A 20,160-nucleotide genomic window follows, 5' to 3' on the forward strand; every position below is an offset into this window, starting at 1 on the left:
TATTTATTTAATGCCAATATATTTACAGATGCTTTGTGTATCTTGTCACTTTAAATGTTTAATAGTATTGACGTCAACAATTTCAATTATCTGTTTTTGCTATTCAAAAACTACTTTGTGTACAGATTCTAAAGTCTGAAGAAGCCTGATGGTGAAAGCGCTTACTTTTTGTCACAATAAAGAGGTGTTTTATACGCTAACTGAGACTTTGTGATATATAGACTTTGATACTGTCCGTTGCTGACACTTACTGGATGCACTTATACTGCCGTTTTCATTCCTGTCTATGACCTGGAATATGTGGTTATTTTATTTAAGCATTTTCATTGCAGGAACGTGTATCCCTTTGTGGTTTCTTTTATTATAGCTTTGTATGTTAGGCAGAGATCACCTCTGAGTAGGCGATATGCGACGGAGTAATGCTGGAGTTTTTTGAGACGGTCTGTATAGGGCATCTGTTTGAGGCCAGTAATCCTCTTTGTGAGGTATTTCTGTGGCCTTTCTAGTTGTTGTAGATGTCTTGTGAGGTACATACCAAAAGGGGTGTCATACTCTATAATGGGTCTAATGAGTGACGAGTAGAGGGGAACAATGACCTCTTTTTTCCTGGATGAGAAACCTTTTTTGATAAGGTGTGCCACATAGAAGGATTTCGTAGCTACTGTGGCAATGTGATTATCAAAGTAGAGACTAATGTCCACCTGTGTCCCAAGGTCTATTATCACACTTTTGGTATTAAGTAGACTACCACCTATGTGGTTGGTCATGGGTACAGAATTTTTATCAAAAGGGATGACAATGCACTTTTTGGCATTGAGCTTGAGGACATGGCTTTGACACCAGGCATCTGTCTCAGTGATGCCCTTTTGTAGGATGTCCACATTGTTAGGAGTTTCAATTATGGTTCCAAGTTTGCAGTCAACTGTGAACTTCATTAGGCAAAGACCTTCTGTGTTAGCCTGTACTTTTGAGAAGTATATACCAAACAGGAGAGGACCCAGGACTGAACCCTGTGGTACTCCACTTGTCCCTGGTCTGAAGTCAGATTTGGAGTCTGCTACTTTCACAGTGTAGGTTCTGTCAGTGATCCAGTTGGCAACCAATCTTGTGACATAGTGATTTATGCCTAGTTTAGTGAGTTTATCTATAATTCCAGAGTGGGGGATGGAGTTGAATGCCTTGGCAAGGTCAGGATAGGCTGTGTGAACCACCTTACTCTCATTTACAGCTTTGTTGACTGCTTCAAAGAAGTCTATCAGGTTTAGGAAACATGATCTGCCTTTTACAAACCCAAACTGTGTGGGGTCCAGAGTTTGAAGATTACCAATATAATTGTTTATAAGTTCCATGATGATACATTCCAAAGCCTTGCAGACCAGGCTCGTCAGGCTAATAGGGTGGTAGTTCCCGGGGTCCATGGTGACTCCCCCTTTGTGGAGTGGGATAACTGCTGCTGAGCACCATTCAGTGGGCACAAAGCCTGAGGTGAGGCTATGATTGAACATGGTACTTAGGTGGGGTGCCAGTTTGTTATGTAGTTCGCGTAGAACGCAGCCTGGGATGTTGTCAGATCCCATGGATGCTGTGTTCTTGGCTTTTGAGAGTGTGGGTTTTATCTTTGCAGCCATGATTACAGGAACTTTGCATTCTTCCGGTATAGAGATGGGCCCTTTAGCGGTGAGAGGGGGGAAAATTTTGCACTCAACCTATCTGCCAGGATGTTGGCAATATCAGTTGGTTTTGTATATGTAGTGCCATTGTGCTGTAACTCAGAGCAGATCTGAGTGTTGCCATTGAGATTCTTGACATAGCTATAGAATGCTTTGTGGTTGTCTTTAGAATCAGTGGTAGTTTTGTTTTTGTAACTAGCTTTGGAGGATTTTATGAGGGATCTCAGCTTCTTACTGAGGCTGACCAGGGAGTTCCTCCAATCGTGGGATTTTACTCTTTTTGCAACAGTTTCTTTCTTCTGTTGTAGAGTTTGTTTATGGCAGAAGACCACCAGATTGGCTTCCTTTTTTTGGAGGATAGCATCTTGGTTTCACAAAACTGTTGACCATCAGTTTTTTTGACCCAAAGTTTGTTGACAAAACAATGGTCAATTTAAACTTGAATCATCTACCTGCATGCACCCTATATGTAGACAGCTATATCAAGGAATTTTTCCTTCTTTTCATGCAAGAGTGAACAGATCATATCTTAATATCTTCTTCTTACAAGTAATAACACTACAGAAACATGGAGAATATTGCTTTTAGTCAATTTTCAAATTTGCAAGAAGGAATTCTGTGCAACCATCCCCAAAAATATGTCACTAAGATATATATTAATTCAATATACAGTCCTATCAGAGACCCATTATACTGTATCAGATTATGTATCATGGGCTACTTGGCATTTTAAATGCTGTCCCTGTGTGGAATAAAATGCTAACATATTACATTGCTAATAGTTTTGCACCCAAAGGACATATTAATGCTTTAATACTAGGAGCCTTGTTACAATTCTTTTGGGAAAAGAAGTAGATATACAAGCAAAGAACTTTCTGTTTGACAGATATGGAGATTTACTTCAGCAATGGAAATCTGAGTCAAAGCCAACATCCCAAAGGAGAAATGCTGTATTTCATTATCAAAACATATTTATAAGACAAAAAATTGAGTAACGATAGAAGAAGGAATCTCTGTTTTTGTTTTCTTTTTTTTACAATTATGTAAACTTTTACTTTGCCTTTTTTCCATATACGGGTCCTATTATATCATTTCCCTGTTCCATAATGGTGAACCTTTCATCTTTCCCATTCTCCTATTAATATAACTTTTTCCCACTTTAGTTACTGTTTAATAAGTGTATTTATTACTAGCTATAGTTTATTTATTTCTTATATGAGAATATATGTAAATGTGCAACATAAAACAGTATAAAAGATATTCCAAACTGACAAAATTCCAGTCTACAGAAAACACTCCTTCTCTGGGGGTCATAGCTTATCAAATATTCACACTTATTATTGGCAACAAGTGCATGCATTTATTTCTTAGAGATCTCCTATTCATATATCTCATCCCAAATAATCTTCTCTCACAATAAAACAACATTTTAATCAATAATGACCAGCATGACTATATTCCTGAAGGGAATACATTGAATACCTAAACATACATCTCCAGCCAAAAGCCAAACTGAACACCTTTTTCTTAGAAGACTTTAATTAATTAATTATGACCTGAGACACCTATATGTCCAACGATTTTTTGTAACGACCTTTCTCAACATCATCATTTCCAGATCCCTGGAACAAATAGTTATTACTTCTACTAGAGGCCCAAACCTCCTAGAACTTGTCTTAACTAGCTCTCCTGCTCTCTGCTCAGCTCCACAAATATTAAGCTTGCTAATACATGTTAACCCCAACCCTAGACCTTCCCCTGCCTGTACTCCTTTCCCTGCACCTTACCCTTCAAAATCTTTCCATGAAACTACCATTATTTACAGTGTGTGTGATAGCTTTTAGTGATGCTATCACAGAAAGAGACTGAATGTTTCCTTTTGCAATAGTTTCAGGTTTACATGTTTTAAAGTTTGCAATATATTGAATTTCAAAATGCTGGCATCAATCGGTTTATTTTCAATGCATTTGCATTTCAGTAATTCAGTACATGCTAATTTAAGGATAGTATGTTTTTGGTGTTGCATTGCAAGTAGTTGGATATCCTGGAGGATATTGCTTCAAGTTAGGCCTTGGGATGCTTGGGTGGCTGGAACATAACAGGAATGGCAGTAGTTATTAATAGTGTTTTCTAGCTAAGAGAATGTGTTCCTTTTGTTACAGGTGACATAGGAATTACTTGGCATTGGTATTATAGGACAGAGACATACAGTCAAGTTTGTCTGGTTCTACATGCTAGGCTGAAGCCTTTGGAGTAAGGGAATTCACAGCAAAAAATGCATATGCTTCCTTCATTGAGTTATCTCTCCTGGGAGTCATGGCATATGGTTCAACAGGATCATCTCATAAGTCTACATGAGACTAGATACTCTTGTAATCATTCCAGGAAAAGCTGGAACAGTTGTCTGATGTTCTCCTTTCAGTAGCAGACAATGTTATGCTGTTGACTGCCCCATCATTGGCTAATTCTTCAAGTCATAGTCATACCCTTGTATGTTTACACCTTCATTTCTGTTTTCTTACACCAGTGAAACTCTATCAGTTTCATCCTGAAATCTTTGACACTTTCTGGAGTTGTAGTGAATTGATTCTGCATCCTTGATAAGACTATCCTCACTTTGATGATTTTTCAAAACAGTACGAAGGGTTGATGCAGAAGAAGTTTTAGAAGGAAAAGGAAAGTATTTCTAAGACCAAAGGCATTATCTGTGACATGATCACTTAATTATGTTAAAAAAAAACAATCAGAATGCATCCGGAGATCAATAAACCATGAAATTGTACACAACTGGAAGGGAAGCAGCAACAATGACAAATAAAGTAAATGTGTCCATGGTGGTTCTGTGGCATAGGGTGATGGAGCCATGACTATGACCCCTTTGACCTGGATTAAATTAACATTCTGGGAGCTGGAGGAATCAGCCAAGGGAGGGGAGGAATGCAAAAGTAAAGCCTTCTTACCTCTCCCAAAGGGAGATTGATGAGACCTGTCACTGAAAGGATCTCCCACTAATGTATCTCCAGTACATATGGTAGAGCTAATAGGTATTCTGAATAGGGAAGGAGATTGCCTAAGAATGATGTCTGTCATGGAAGTAGGAGACAGCCCTATGCTGCACTAACTGCGTGCCCTTCACTGAGACACTTGCACATTATGACTGAGTCATGAGGACGGAAGCATAATAAAGTCCACTGATATCTACTTTAGATGGCATATATGCCATGACAGACTATTGTTAGATAATGAACAGTGGGCAGAGTGTCAGCAATCAGTCAGATGCTCAGCAAGCGTGAGACCCCAGAAAAGGAACTAGAGAAATGGAAGAAAAGCACCTGGGCGTAATTACATATTGTGATACAAACACAGTCAAGCAGGCAACAATGCAGCAAGTTACAAACTAAGAAGCTATTATCTCTCTTCATACACAGTTATTAAGATCCCATTCTAAAGTATTGTGCTGAGCTTTGGTGACCTCATCAAAGCAACAGCACAACATATACTGGTTATAGGACAACATGACAAAGGGCTCAGAGTCTGCACCAGAACCATATTAAGAGTGATTGGAATATTATAATATGGATGGCTGTGAAAACAGAAGGCATAAGAGGTGAACTAAAACACATTTTAATCATCTTTAAGTCGAGTTGAGCTCTGAACCATCTTTCAAGAAAGGGGAGGTCTAATTAAAAAATACAATATAAATTAAAAAGAATGGTGGCTCAAAGACTCAAATCAATATTTTATAAGAATAACAGTGGATTATTAGACAGGCCTTTCTGAGATATTGTGTTGGTCTATAACACAAACTCTTCAAGAATATGTGCAACAAATATAAACAGACACTTGCTGGAGGCAGGTGAAAATAATGAAATTAGGAGCTGGCTACACCAATGCATACACAAACACACACACACACACACACACACACACACACACACACACACACACACACACACACACACACCAGTGGTCCATGTCATCAAATAACATACTATCATTAATAATCAGAGCCAAATCACTGACATTCCTGTTAAATTCCTAGGAAACAAATGGTAGAAAATGAAGCTTTGTGAATCAGTATAATAAATGAATTAGGGTAATTTGATACATGCCTTTATACAGTCGTTTTATATATATATATATATATATATATATATATATATATATATATATATATATATATATATATATATATTGGTCTTCCATCTCCTTGTTCTTTTTTTTCTATAGCTTCCTTATTCGTTAATTATCTCTTTATTATTAATGAAAGTGAAATGGAGATATCATATATCCTGTCAGTCTTCACTGGTTCTTCTGAATAAATCCTATCCTTAACCAACCTGCTAGCCTGCTAGCATTTCTGCATCAAAACAAGTGAGAGTGTGTGAAAAATGGCAAAATATGTGAGACATGACAAAGCCAAAAATAGAAAATGAAAAATCCTAGCAGTATGAAGTGTAGTGTTGTAGGCAATGTTTGTGGATGGCAGTGTCCAAAACTCATAAATATGTATTTCTGATAGCCTGGAATAGTATTTCCTTCCTGTAAACCATGAACCTCTAAAATTTGAAATGAGTGATGAATCTCACAGTGCGATAGCTGAGAAGCATACTTCTTGCATTTTCAACTTTATGTTCTGATCTAGACATTCACATCATCTACAGATACAGTTGGATATAGCTCTCATCCTGTCTTTGCTTATTAATGTATTTTGTTATAGGTGAGAAATTAGATTTTTTATCAGTTTCCTTACTGCACTGGCGCCACTTAAAATTCATGTTTGTAAATAAATAAAGTAAATGCATACATACATGTATTTACACATAGATGCACACATACACACAAAGCAATAGCATACATTATGAAACACCGGGTGCATGTTACTGCTTTTTACGTGTTTTCAGTACAAATGTGGCTTAGTCACTCCAATAGTAGAGTGTTAAATAAATAAATACATCAAGCCCAACTACAAGTCCACCATGTTTATAAGTTTTAGCCAATGTGGATTAGCACCTGTCTTTTACAGAATAGTACAGTGTATGACTTATCTTTTGGTGTGTGATACAAACATTCCAATATCCATATATCTCAGAGTTTTTCTTTTCCCTAAGAATTTTCTCTTTCCTTTGTATCCAACACAAAAATAAAATAGCATATAAAATGGTATAACATCAAACGTGGTCAGGAATGATTTAAAACATTCATCATGTTAATAACTGCCATCTATAGCATGTCTCACATTTGAACACAGATGCATTTTTGTTCTACTTCCAGTTTGACAGAAATACATACAGCAAGTTTTGCATCCTGACTATCATAAATAAACAGCAAAGATGCCTTTATTGTCAAATATTTGTATCAGTTTTGATATTATTCATTAACATGTGGGAACTGGCTTATTTGTCATTTCATCAGTTTGGACTTACTTTAGATTTGATTTTAGATGGATCTGATGCTATGATGGATCTCTTAGTAAATCAGTGAGTTATCATCAAGTTTCATACCACTCAAGTCAAATTAATTGTTTTAATTGCAAGTTATAGTAAGGCACATGTGTATATTTTTCAAGATCTGCAATTGCTGTCTTGCCTGCTTTCTTGTTATTTCAGACTAATTTACCTGCCCCTGTCAATTTATCTTCCTCTGTGTCTCTTGTGTGCCATGTAACATATTGCTGTTCTGCATGATAACAAGAAATGACATTTATAATTACATTTTGTATAAAGTGTTTAATCTCTGAGATGCATTAAATCAAGTTTTTATTAAAGGGGACAATAAATATCCAACTACTTAGGCATGCACTTACTAATGCAGAAAACACTACTGAGACATATAAAAGGGTTTTTTCCATATTTACAAACATGAATATGCTGACTATTGACAAGTCCAGTGGGTTTACAGTTAGACAAAGAAGGCAGTTCATATGGGTTATGCTGGGTATCGGTACACACCTTATGCTGCCCTGGTTGCCTAATGATGGAGGCCTGATGGTCACATGAATCTAGGAGGAGATTGACAAAGTCCTTCCAGTGAGGCATTGAACTAACAACAGACTCCTGCGCTGCTTGGCCACACTGATATCTAGGGCTCAGTGTGTGATTAGTCTGAGCTACTTGTATGACAGAGGTTAGAAACCCCAAACTAGGTACTTTCAAACCCTCTCAACTGCCTCAAACACAGCCAGAGGGTCCAGTTTCAGTGGTGGTTGAAATATTTGCAATTCCTCAGCATCATGACCTCCAGGAGGAGTGCACAGGGAAAAAGCTATTATATCACAGAAAAAAAACACTGGTAATACAAGACAGCATAGTAGATTTGTGCCAGACTAATTATGCTGTGTTATCTCAGCTGCATCTTGCAACAGCCAACATGATTGGCTTTCCTTTCTGCTCATGCTAAATGAAATAAGGGGCAAAACAGCCATCTCGTACAGGTGTAAAAAAGATGTACATGTCAGTTTTAAACTATATCCCCATGTGTACATGCATGATAGCAGATATATTAAAGCATGCTCACAATTACAAAACCAAGTTACAGCCGTGTATGCATATGAATGAGAGAAGACGCATGGAAATATAAGAAAAACTACACAACAGTGTTGCTGTCTCACATGTACATTCATAATGGCAGAAGCCTAACACGGTGACCACAGCCTTACAACTAAACAGCTATGCAGTACCCCACAAAAAACCAGTGCCATGACAGAAGGATAAGCAACAGGACCAGTACATAGGCAGTCACCCACAGTTGTCCACCTGGTATGTATTGGTATCTGTTAAAGAAAACAATATGTATTCTTGTATTAACAATATAGTTCTGGAAAACAGAAAAAATACTGACAAGTCCACTTTGAAAATCAGTAGCTCCTGTAAATTATTACCATACCCTTTGGAACCTCCCTGCCTAACCTTCACTTTCATTACTGGAGGTCTTCAGAGTGGCAGTGCCACAAGTCATCACACTTGTGCCTGTATTGCCACCAGTCCTGGAGATACCAATGGCCTCACTGAGTTCTATAAGGTCAAACCAGGACTCTGTTCTACAAAATGGACACAGATAAGTTTTTAATAGCCATTTACTAAAATGGCTGTGCAGGGGAAAGAACACTCCCTCTGGAGGATAAGCATTAGTAGCCATTAGCATGGCTGTCCTATAAAACAAGATGGTTCCTGAGATTCTTACTGCCAACAGGAGTTCTGAATTACAAGTAGAGCAGCCTATTGCAGCCACAAAGTGCAGCACTTGCTCATATGTAGGCAGCATGCATAAGCATTTACTCATGGGTGAAGGGGTGGGATAACGTACAGGCTAGCTGCATGGTATGTCATGCTTGCACTTCTCTGAAATTTACCATTTCCTAGATGTATGTGGAACGTAACCTCATTAACACACATGCTGCTGCAAACTGCTATTTCCTTGTGATTTAAGCAGGTGATCTACAATTAAAAAACATGCATCAAAGAAGGAGCAGTATCAGAAACAGCACTTATACAGCAGTAAGAAGTAAAACTCAGTTGTCAAAAGACATAGCCCTGAGGAGGTACGCAGTGAGCTGTAGTTCTAGGTTGATGGGTATATGTTTGGTGTGATATGGGTCGATGCCTGGGAAAATTAGTACATGTACCTATCTTAACCTGTACTACTGTATGTTTGTACTGTGTGCCTCCATACAGCCCAGAGTAACATAAATAGCTGCATTCCCACCTTGTAGGTAAGGGGAAGAGAGCCCACTAGCAAGACTGCCTATTTCAAAAGTATCCTACATAGGAACTTGGGATCAATATTAGGCAAGAGACCAAGAGGGCCATAAAATGCCTTGACATATACATGTTAAAGTAGACATACTTAACAGTTCCTGCTTCACTTTTCAAACACTTAATTGTGTTCACCTCCCAAAACTAATCAGGGCTACATATAACAAACCTGGTGTACATTTGTGTCTACCCATCTAATCATAAAGATAGTCAATGTAGTGATTTGTTAACCTGTAGTGGTGACTTTTTCCATGGGCTGGGAATATGCCGTGTTAAAAACCTATCTCTCCAGTGTATCTTGTTTATTTGTTGTAGTAGACTGAGGACCCCAGTGCCAGTGTTTGTAGAGGCACTGCTTTTGCAAAGGCACAGCAGGTCAAATAGGATGGTGTCTTTCGTGGCTGGAAAGGAGAGATGTGAGTTACTTCTGAACAGCCAGCAGACTACTGAGCTTTGATTTATTTATACCAAATGAAGCATTGCATTCAATGGGCCTGATAAGAGAAGGGTAGAGCAGCAGAATGACTTCTATGGATCTTGAAGATATTCCCATGGAAATTAACTGGGCCATATAGAAATATTTCCTGACTACTGTAGAAACATGATGATCAAATGAGGAGAGAATTGTCCACATACGCACACAGATCTCTTATGATTATGTCTGTCTTAAGAGAAGTACCATTCATAACAAATAAGGTGGGAATAGTGATTTTGCTGAATACTACCATATTGCACTTTTTTTGCATTTAATTTGAGACTGTTTTCAGTAAGCCTAGTGTGTGCATATTCCAATCCTTGCTGGAGCTGTTTAGTATTAGTAGATGAGTGAATAACAGTACCCAGCTTGCAGTCATCATCAAACTTGGTAAACCACACTTCTTGGATATTGGACTAGATGTCTGCAAAATAAATGTCAAATTGTCCCTATAAGTATCCCAGTCTCATGTGACTGCATATGTCTGAAGAGGAGTAGAGTATCATTTATAGTATATGAGGTGGGCACAGCTTTTTTGCTGAATGCTACTATGATACTTTTTTTGCCACAGAGCATGTCTTACACATATGTGCTGTGAGGCTATGCCTTGTGAACAACTGCTGTGGGTTCTCCAGGTGTAAATCTGGTATCATACACTGGCACTCACTGTCATAGGTTATCATTTTTGTGTCACTAAACTATAAAGTCAAGGAATCCCACCTGTTCACTGCATAACTCCGTGTGCCACTGTGTGTCAGCCATCACAAATGTACACAGATACATGCCCATCTCTAACTGTAGTTAAGCTGGGAACACCATTCTACAACAGGCCTTCAAGACCCATGAGTATCACATGTTAAGTCACCAACATCTGCAGCACCACACTTGAGAGATGGTCATCCATGACATTGATGCTGCTGATGGGCAGAATCACACAGCACAGCAAAGCCAGAGGCACATCACCATGATGATTGGTTGTGTCTACAAGAACGCATATGACATAACAGTAGAGTGGTAGAGCACCACCTCTAACTACAAGCCTAACTGATGAGGAGGAGTTCCTAATGTGCCTGCATGTAAATGATGAAGGCAGAAGTGGCATAGCTGGAGGAAATGACACAGAATGCAAGTGTGAGCAACCATCGTGTGCCTCAGTGGGGGATGAAACGTGTTAGTAACTGCAATGCCTGTGTGTGCATATTGAAAACATGAAGTATTTTCTGGTTGATTATGAACAATACTACATGCTTTCCATAGGTACACCTACTGAGAATACAAACGGTACTGCCAATGGAGATATGTGTCCATTAAATATCTTTATAGTATGTACTACTATTTGCATGTATAACACAGAGGTCCATATGTAAAATGGGTAATCACATTTACTATATACTGTCCTGCCCATATTATCTGTTCACCAAAAAGTGCAGTGCTATAGTGGTTCCTGTAAAATCTGTTTTAGGACAAGTTGATATCAGCAGGTGCACAGTGTTTGATAATGATGCTTGGATATATCCCGAATGTAATAATGCAGATAAAGTCAGATGACACACAGGCCCTGTCTGTCTTACTACCAGGTAGTCCTCCTCCTTCCCTTGTGAGGATGAAACTACAGCCCTGATCTCTCCTGCTCTACCAGTGATATAGCCAGACTGCTCACCATCCTTATCATGGAGGCTACCCCCTTTGTTGGAGAAAATTAGTGGTGGTCTTCACATAGGTTCATAGGTTCATAGGTTCATACTAGGCTATTTGCCCTGAGGCAATTATAAGCCTAGCCCGATTCTGTATGGCTTACACCACCCCTTGATTTGAGTATACTGTGCCCAAGGTTTAGTTTACTGTGCCTCGGTCTAATAGTGACATGGGAGTAATCCCTGGGACAAACCTATGATCCACCATCCACCTATCAAGATTCTTCTTGAAGAGATTCAGTGAGGTGCTCTGCCTCACATGAACTGGAATTCTATTCCAGAGCGAAGGGAGCCTCTGGGTTATGAACCTGTCCCTCCAGCAAGTTCTATTTATTTCTGTGCTGAGGTTCAAGTCCCTCGAGCATGTGGCTCTAAGGGATTTAGATTTACTGAGGTGGAGCATGTCCATTAATTCTGGATTTGACATAGCTTTGTATGTCAGGCATAGATTGCCTCGAAGTAGGCGGTATGCAATTGAGTAGAGCTGGAGTTTTTTTAACCGAGCAGCATATGGCATCTGTTTGAGACCCTTGATCCTCTTGGTGAGATACTTTTGGGGTCTTTCTAATTGTTGCAGGTGTCGGGTAAGGTACATCCCAAAAGGGGCATTGTATTCTATGATGGGCCTGATGAGGGATGAATAAAGGGGCATGATTACCTCTCTTGATCTAGATGTGAAACCCTTCGTGATGAGGTGGGTTATGTAGAAGGTCTTTCTAACCACTTTGGCAATGTGGTTTTCAAAGGAGAGATTGCTATCAACTTGGGTCCCCAGGTCCCTAATAACTTTCTCTGTGCTTAATGGGTTTCCACCTATCTGGTAATTTGTGGGCACATTGTTTTTGCCAAAGGGTATGACTATACATTTTTTGGCATTTAGCTTTAGACCATGGTGCTGGCACCAGTTATCTGTCTCTGTGAGACCTTTTTGAAGGATGTTTGTGTCAGCTGGAGAGTTGACTATGGCGCCCAGTTTGCAGTCATCTGCAAACTTGGTGAGCCATAGTCCTCCCACATTTGCCTGTACCTCGGAAAAGTATATACCGAACAAAAGTGGTCCCAGGGCAGAACCCTGTGGGACGCCACTTGTGATTGGTTTCGAGTCTGACATGGCTCCAGCAACTCTCACTCTGTGGGTTCTGTCTTTGATCCAGTTTGCGACCCATCTTGTGACATAGGGGTTTATATTTAAGCTGGATAGCTTATCTATGATGCCCGAGTGAGGTATTGTGTCAAATGCCTTTGCAAGGTCCAGATAGGCTGTGTGGACTACCTTCCCTTCATCTATGGCTTTGGTGACTGTTTCGAAGAAGTCAACCAGGTTCAAAAGGCAGGATCTACCCTTGACAAAGCCGAACTGGATAGGATCTAGTGTCTGTAGGTCCCCAATGTCTTTGTTTATGAGCTCCATGATGATCCTCTCCATAGCCTTGCAGACTAAGCTAGTCAGGCTTATGGGGTGATAGTTTCCAGGGTCCGTAGAGACTCCACCTTTGTGGAGTGGGACTACTGTTGCTGTACGCCATTCTGTGGGCACATATCCTGTAGTGAGGCTGAGATTGTATAGCTGTTTTATTTGAGGGATTAGTTCCTCTTGGAGTTCATGTAGGATACAACCTGGGACGCCATCTGGTCCCATGGAAGCAGTGTTTTTTGCTTTGGAGAAGGCAGCCTTCACCTGAGCATCAGAGATGTTTGGGAGGCAGCCCTCTGTTGGGATAGATACTTGCTCTTTTGGGGGGGAGGGGGTGGAGAAGTTTGCACTGAACCTGTCTGCCAGGATATTGGCGATGTCTGTGGGTTCAGTGTATTTTTTGTCGTTTATAATCAACTCAGAACAAGTCTGGGAGTTGCATGCCAGGTTTCTAACATAACTGAAAAAAGCCTTATGATTGTCTTTGGTGTCCTGTGCAATTTTTCTCTCGAAGCTGGCCTTGGAGGATTTTATGAGGGATCGTAATTTTTTGCTAGTACTGATCAGAGATGCCTTCCCTATTAGGGATTTTGCTCTATCATGTAGTAGCTTCCTCCTAGTGTTGTACAGTTTATTTATAGCAGGGGTCCACCAGACTGGACGCCTGCCTTTGGATGATTGGGTCGTGGTTTTGTTTGGGATGGCATGATCCATGCATTCCTGGAGATGTCCGTAGAATGTGTTTATATAGGATTCTGCAGTTTGGGCCGTAGTTTCCACTGGCCCTGGGGCCTTGAAGGATTCCACTTCAGTTTTGAGAAGTGAGAAGTTCGCTTTTGAGAAGTTTTTCACTGTGGTTTTCTGGGCTGGGGGTGGGGTCGGGATGTGGACATCCAGTGAGATTAATTTATGGTCTGAGGGATATACTTCTGGTATGGAGCATAGAGTCTCCATGTTGGTAATGATCAGGTCTAGTATATTGTCCCCTCTTGTGGGAGTGGTGACTAGTTGTTCCATAGCATTTGAGTTTATAATTTCCAGGACCCTTTGGGCTAAGGTGCTGGGGCTTGAGTAGTGCTACCAGTCAATGTTTGGGTAGTTGAAGTCACCCAATATAATGGTGTTCGGAGAGATCTTCATGTTCTCCAATGTTTTCAGGAAAGCCGAGTGGGATTCCTGACTTTAAGAGGGTGGTCTGTAGGATGCTATAAACTGAAAAGCAGTCTTGCCCACTGTTAGTTGCACATGGATGGTCTCCGATACTGCGTGCAATGCCACTAACCTGGAGGTGTGGATATCCTTGATAAATATGGAAACTCCCCCTCCTTTTGTGGTTCGGTCCGGGTTTTGGGGCCAAAAAGCATGATATGAGGTATAGCCTGGTAGTGCTGGGGTGCTCTCTGGAGCCTTGAACCAGGTTTCTGTCACTGCACAGATATCGATGTTCTCCATACTGAGGAGAGCTTCGAGTGCATGCATCTTGAGGTTAAGACTTCTGGCATTTAGCAGCATTACCCTTAGTTTCTTGTTCCTTGTGCTGTCTATGGGGGTGGGTTTGACTTTTGAGCCTTGCCTAAAAAAGGCACTATGGGGGTGGCAAGAGCCTTTGCCAATATCCGAAAGCCCAGTGGTGACAGGTGCAAGCTGTCCCTAGTGAAGCAATGTGGCTTGTCGAGCATGTCATCCCAGGCTGACAGACACTGGATCCCCTTTGAATGACACCAAAATTTTAGCCAATTGTTAAAAGCGATCATTTTGTCTTTGTACTGTGGCATCATTCTAGGTGAGGGTAAGATGCTGCTCAAGGTCAGGGTCATACCAGCCTGGGCTACATGATCAGAGAGCTCCTCTATGTCTCTTTTCATGTAGTACAGGGAGGTACGTCTCAGGTCATTCACACCAGCATGTACAATAACTGAGTCATATTTGTATTTGCTTTGGAGTGACCTGAGTGCTTGCGTTATGTGGTGGATCCTAGCACCCAACAGGCAGCTCACCGTGAACTTCTCTTTATTCAGCCTGGTGAGTGGGACGTCAGTGTGTCTGACAATAGAGTCACCTATTACAAGAGTATCAGGTGTGTTATTCAGCCTTAAAGGCTGTGGCTGCTTGGCACACTGACTTTGTGGGCTATGTGTTGTGCGTGTTTTGTTTTGAGGTAGCGTTTGCTTGGATAACTGCTTTGGAGGTCTCTGTTGCTTAGGTAGATTTTTATTTAGAGCTTCCGAGTATGTTTTTGTGAATTTATGTGTTTGGTTCGCTGATGTGGTGGGACTATGTGATACTGGAATTGTGTTGTGTGAGGTTACCTTCTCCTCCTGACTGGTTACACCAGTTTTGAGATGAGAGAGCTCAGCCTCCAGTTTGGCTAAATAGTTGCATCTCTCACATATATTTGAACCTGTTTGGAGGAGGAGAGGGTTGTCCGTGTACATGAGACAGTTGTAACATTGCCTCAAAATTCCCTGATTCACCAGCTGGACTGGAGAGGAAACCATTGACTGACCTTTGGACATGCTAGAGTAATATAGAGAAACTGAATTTAAGACGGACCAATAGGGGACAGGGTAATCGTAGAGAGTATAAGAGTAAGTAGTGCTTATGGTTTAATAGTGCTAACTTGTAGGATTACTTAATTGGACCAGTGAAGGACCTTAGAATGAGAATATGGTGTTTAAATTGAGAGATAGAGCAGTTCTAAGAGAAAAAGTGAAGAGCAGACTTTGTGGAGCCAAGAATAGTTTAAACCCAATTAGGCAGCGCTGCCCATTGTTGCGCTATGCACAAAAATGTGCAAAACTGCGCAAAACAGGGTTTTAAGAGAGGAAGATGAAGGAGTTTTGGAATTGTCCCAAAATGGCCAATAAAACTACAGTTTCAAGTCAGTTTTTCACATTACTGCAGCAGCAGTAGCACAGGAGTGCATGGCCTCTGATGTTGGTATATGCACCATATGACAGCCTCTCAAAGGTCTCTGGTACCATCAGAAGTCACAGCCAACAACTAATAATTACACGGGAAGCACACACACTCAGTCAACAGATGTGTAGAGCTATCATCTGGGCAAGGTTTATCACTGTATATGAACAACCCAAAACCAGCAGAAGAACCAGGTAAAACAACACAAGAATCCACAACTTCAGAAACAAATTTATTCTCTCTCTCTGACGTCTCGGCAGTAGCCTTCAAGGAGTATAAACCTTACAAATACCAGAACTAAATTTATAAAGATTCACAAAACAATTATGCAATAAATCAATTAAACATAAATTAGTTCAATTCATTACATCAAATCAATACTCTCCAATTAAAGTCATCATTAAGACCATGGGGATGTAGTGTTTTAAATTTCAAAATATATACAGCTTCTTTATATAATAAAATTTGTTTAATATTAACACTGACATGACAAGAATGATATATTTGCTCTAAAACAGTACCTGTAACCCCTCATTTTTGCTCTGGTGGAAATTGTTGAAATGCATAGCCACAGAACTTTCTTCCTTATTATTGATAATGTCCCTGGCATGCTCCAAAAGCCTAACCTTAAAACCCTTTTGGTCTCTCCAATATAAAATTTATCGCAAGGGCATTTAAGTGCATATATCACCCCTTCAGAATTGCAATTAAAACCATTGCATGTTTTAAAACAAACATTATTGATATAAGAAAAATGAGAAACTATAAAATTACAGGCTTTGCATTTGTCACATCTAGAAGTACCCTTCACAGATAGGCTATGCTGTACACTAACTACAGGCATAGTAAACTTACTTTTTACTAAAAAATCTTTAATATTTTTCCGTCTTTTATAGGAAAATTTGAGATGTGCATTCAACCATAAAGACACACTACTTAAAGAACTAAAATATTCTTGTCATGTCAGTGTTAATATTAAACAAATTTTATTATATAAAGAAGCTGTATATATTTTGAAATTTAATACACTACATCCCCATGGTCTTAATGAAGACTTTAATTGGAGAGTATTGATTTGATGTAATGAATTGAACTAATTTATATTTAATTGATTTATTGCATAATTGTTTTGTGAATCTGTATAAATTTAGTTCTGGTATTTGTAAGGTTTATACTCCTTGAAGGCTACGGCCGAGACGTCAGAGAGAGAGAATAAATTTGTTTCTGAAGTTGTGGATTCTTCTGTTGTTTTACCTGGTTCTTCTGCTGGTTTTGGGTTGTTCATATACATGTCGACTGATCCTCAACTTCATCTGCCTCAAATTTTTCGTGATACAATGGATGGTACACAAATGTCGTTAGATAATTTTTTAGCTAACACTTCAGACCGTGGGGAGCGTAATTCTTCCCAAAGGAACTCAGCTGGTAGTAATTTAACTGTTTGGGATAAATGGGAAGATGATAGACGTAAGCGTTTCCTGAATCCTTTTAATAATGTGGGTCGCAAATTGCCGACATCTATTAGTACTCAAACCAAGTCTTTATTTGATGAACTTGAAAAAAATATGTGGAAAGAGACTGCCACATTTTTTAATATTTGTGGCTTACAGAAGTACATTGATATAGATATAACACCGAGGGGGCTTAGAGTTTATAAAGATCCCACTACCCCTTTTGATCTATCAAATGACATTCATGCTGCTTTCCACAAGCGTTGGGTTGCAGCAGCTCACAAATGTGTTTCCGAATGGGTACACATATTAATTGAACGTGACAGAATTAAACAAAAGGAATTGGGTTTGGAGATAAAAAAACTGTGTGATAATTTATTATCCTGTACTCCTGCTTCTACTATGGATGGTTTCCTCAGTACTATGAATGGGAAATTAAAAGATTATGAGACCTTACTAGTAGAAAGGAAGAAGGGGAAACTACTCAGAGATATACGGGATTATGAGAACAACAAAGCCTTTTTGTCGAGAGCCAATCGTAATAAGCCACATAAGCGCGTGCAGTTTCAAACAGATTCTAGGAATGATAGTTATTATATTTCTTCACTTTCAGCGTCGGAAGGTGGTTACACTTCGTATGAAGAGGTGGAGAATATTGATACAGAATTTCCTGCGATGCCAGTGCCACAACAATCTGAAAGATTTCACCAAACTTTTCATGGAGAGACAAATAACTAACAGAGGTCAACAAGGAAAGAAACGCCAACGTGAATTTTATGGTCCTTCATCAAGAGAACAACCTTTTCAAGGAGGACATAAAAGAGGTAAATGGTGACACTTTTTCATCTTTATTACCTCTCACAAACGACTATATTGTTAATTTGTCAGGACATTCTTTCACTGATGTTGAACTTGCTGTTCTTAATCGTGGACTAAAGTTTATTCCTACTGTAATTTCTCGTGTACATGAGATGAAGAGTGATGTATATAGATTTGGTAGAAAGTTACATTTAAAGAACATTTTTGGTAATATACACAATCGCTCATATTCTGTATCTTCTGAAGACAGTATGGATGCTTCTTCGGAAAGTTTTTATTCCTGTACATCAGGTGAGATTCCTGATGCATATTACAGATTTGATACTGAATGTGTTCAATCAACTAGTTGTTTCATACCTCCAGTTTTAAATAATGATGTTTTGCATTTTGTGAATATGTTAAATTTCTCTATTGAATCTGCATTTAGTGAATATATGAAAAATAGAGGTAACATACAATATAATTTATGCTTTAAAGAATGGAAAGCTCTAGTAGCATTGAGTAACAATAGAGAAATTATTTTTAAACCATCCGATAAGGGTAATAAGTTGGTTGTCATGCATTTTTCCCAATATTATAAAATGTGTATGGATCATTTAAATGATACTACAGTTTATGAAAAGGTGGAATGGGATTTATATAATGCTGCCCTAAATGAGTATAAAGAACTATTGGATAAAGGACAAAGGCTTGGCTATTTTTCCGTAGCAGATTTAAAAAAGAAATTTAAAATAGAAGGATGTAAAATGGCTACCTTTTATTGTCTCCCTAAAATACATAAAGACTTGAGAGCTCCACCTGGGAGACCTATTGTTTCTGGATGCAATTACTTTTTGCATAGTTTAGGTGTTTATCTACACAATTTTCTCTTGACTAAAGTCAAGACTCTGCCATCCTACATCTCTGATGTCTTTGATTTTTTGGACAAGATAAGGGATGTTAAATGGAATAGATGTATGTATTGGGTCACGGTTGACGTCAAGAGTTTATATACCAACATTAGTCATTCTTTTGGTATAGAAGCTATAAGGTTTTTCTTAGGTGATCATCCGGCCACAGAGTATATTGTTGAACTCATTTATTTCTCTTTAACAAAAAATTTTTTTGAATTTAATGATTGTTTGTACCGACAAAAACAAGGTACAGCCATGGGGGCAGCTTTTGCCCCTATGTATGCAAACCTTGCTATGGGCCTTTTTGAATCTGAATTTTTATATAGGAATTATTTTTTCCGTAAATATGTTACTAAATATTATAGGTTTGTGGATGATTTGATTTTTTTGTTGGAAGGTGGTGAAGCTTTGGTAGATCAATTCATTTTAGATCTACATAATAATAGATTTTCGTTGAAATTTGATGGGTTTAAAAAAGGTGTTTCTATTTCTTTTCTTGATATTGTGTTGAATATTGTTAATGGTAAAGAACTAGTGACATCAGTTAATAGGAAGTTTGAAGGAGGTACACAATATGTACAATGCACTAGATGTCACCCTCCCCATACAATAGAAGGTCTACCGTATGGAGAAATGGTAAGAATGTCTAGATTATGCAATAATGAGATTGTGTTTAAAAAGGAACTTAGTTTATTAATGGAAATGTTTCACCAAAGGGGCTATAGTGATGAAATAATAACAAATAGTTATAAACGGTTTTTTGGATATAGGTGTAAAAAGTTACTAATAATTTGTTTAATAGAAATTTAGTAAGTATAATGATATGAATAATAGACAGAAGGATGTATTGTATTTTGTTACAACTTTTGGTTGTTTTAGTGGTGAATTGGTTAAAGTGATTAACCATTTTTGGAAATATTTTAGTTCTTTAAGTAGTGTGTCTTTATGGTTGAATGCACATCTCAAATTTTCCTGTAAAAGAGGGAAAAATATTAAAGATTTTTTAGTAAAAAGTAAGTTTACTATGCCTGTAGTTAGTGTACAGCATAGCCTATCTATGAAGGGTACTTC

This window comes from Protopterus annectens, chromosome 1.part0 (genome assembly GCF_019279795.1).
Source record: "Protopterus annectens isolate FY-2018-M chromosome 1.part0, PAN1.0, whole genome shotgun sequence".
NCBI lineage: Eukaryota > Metazoa > Chordata > Ceratodontiformes > Protopteridae > Protopterus > Protopterus annectens.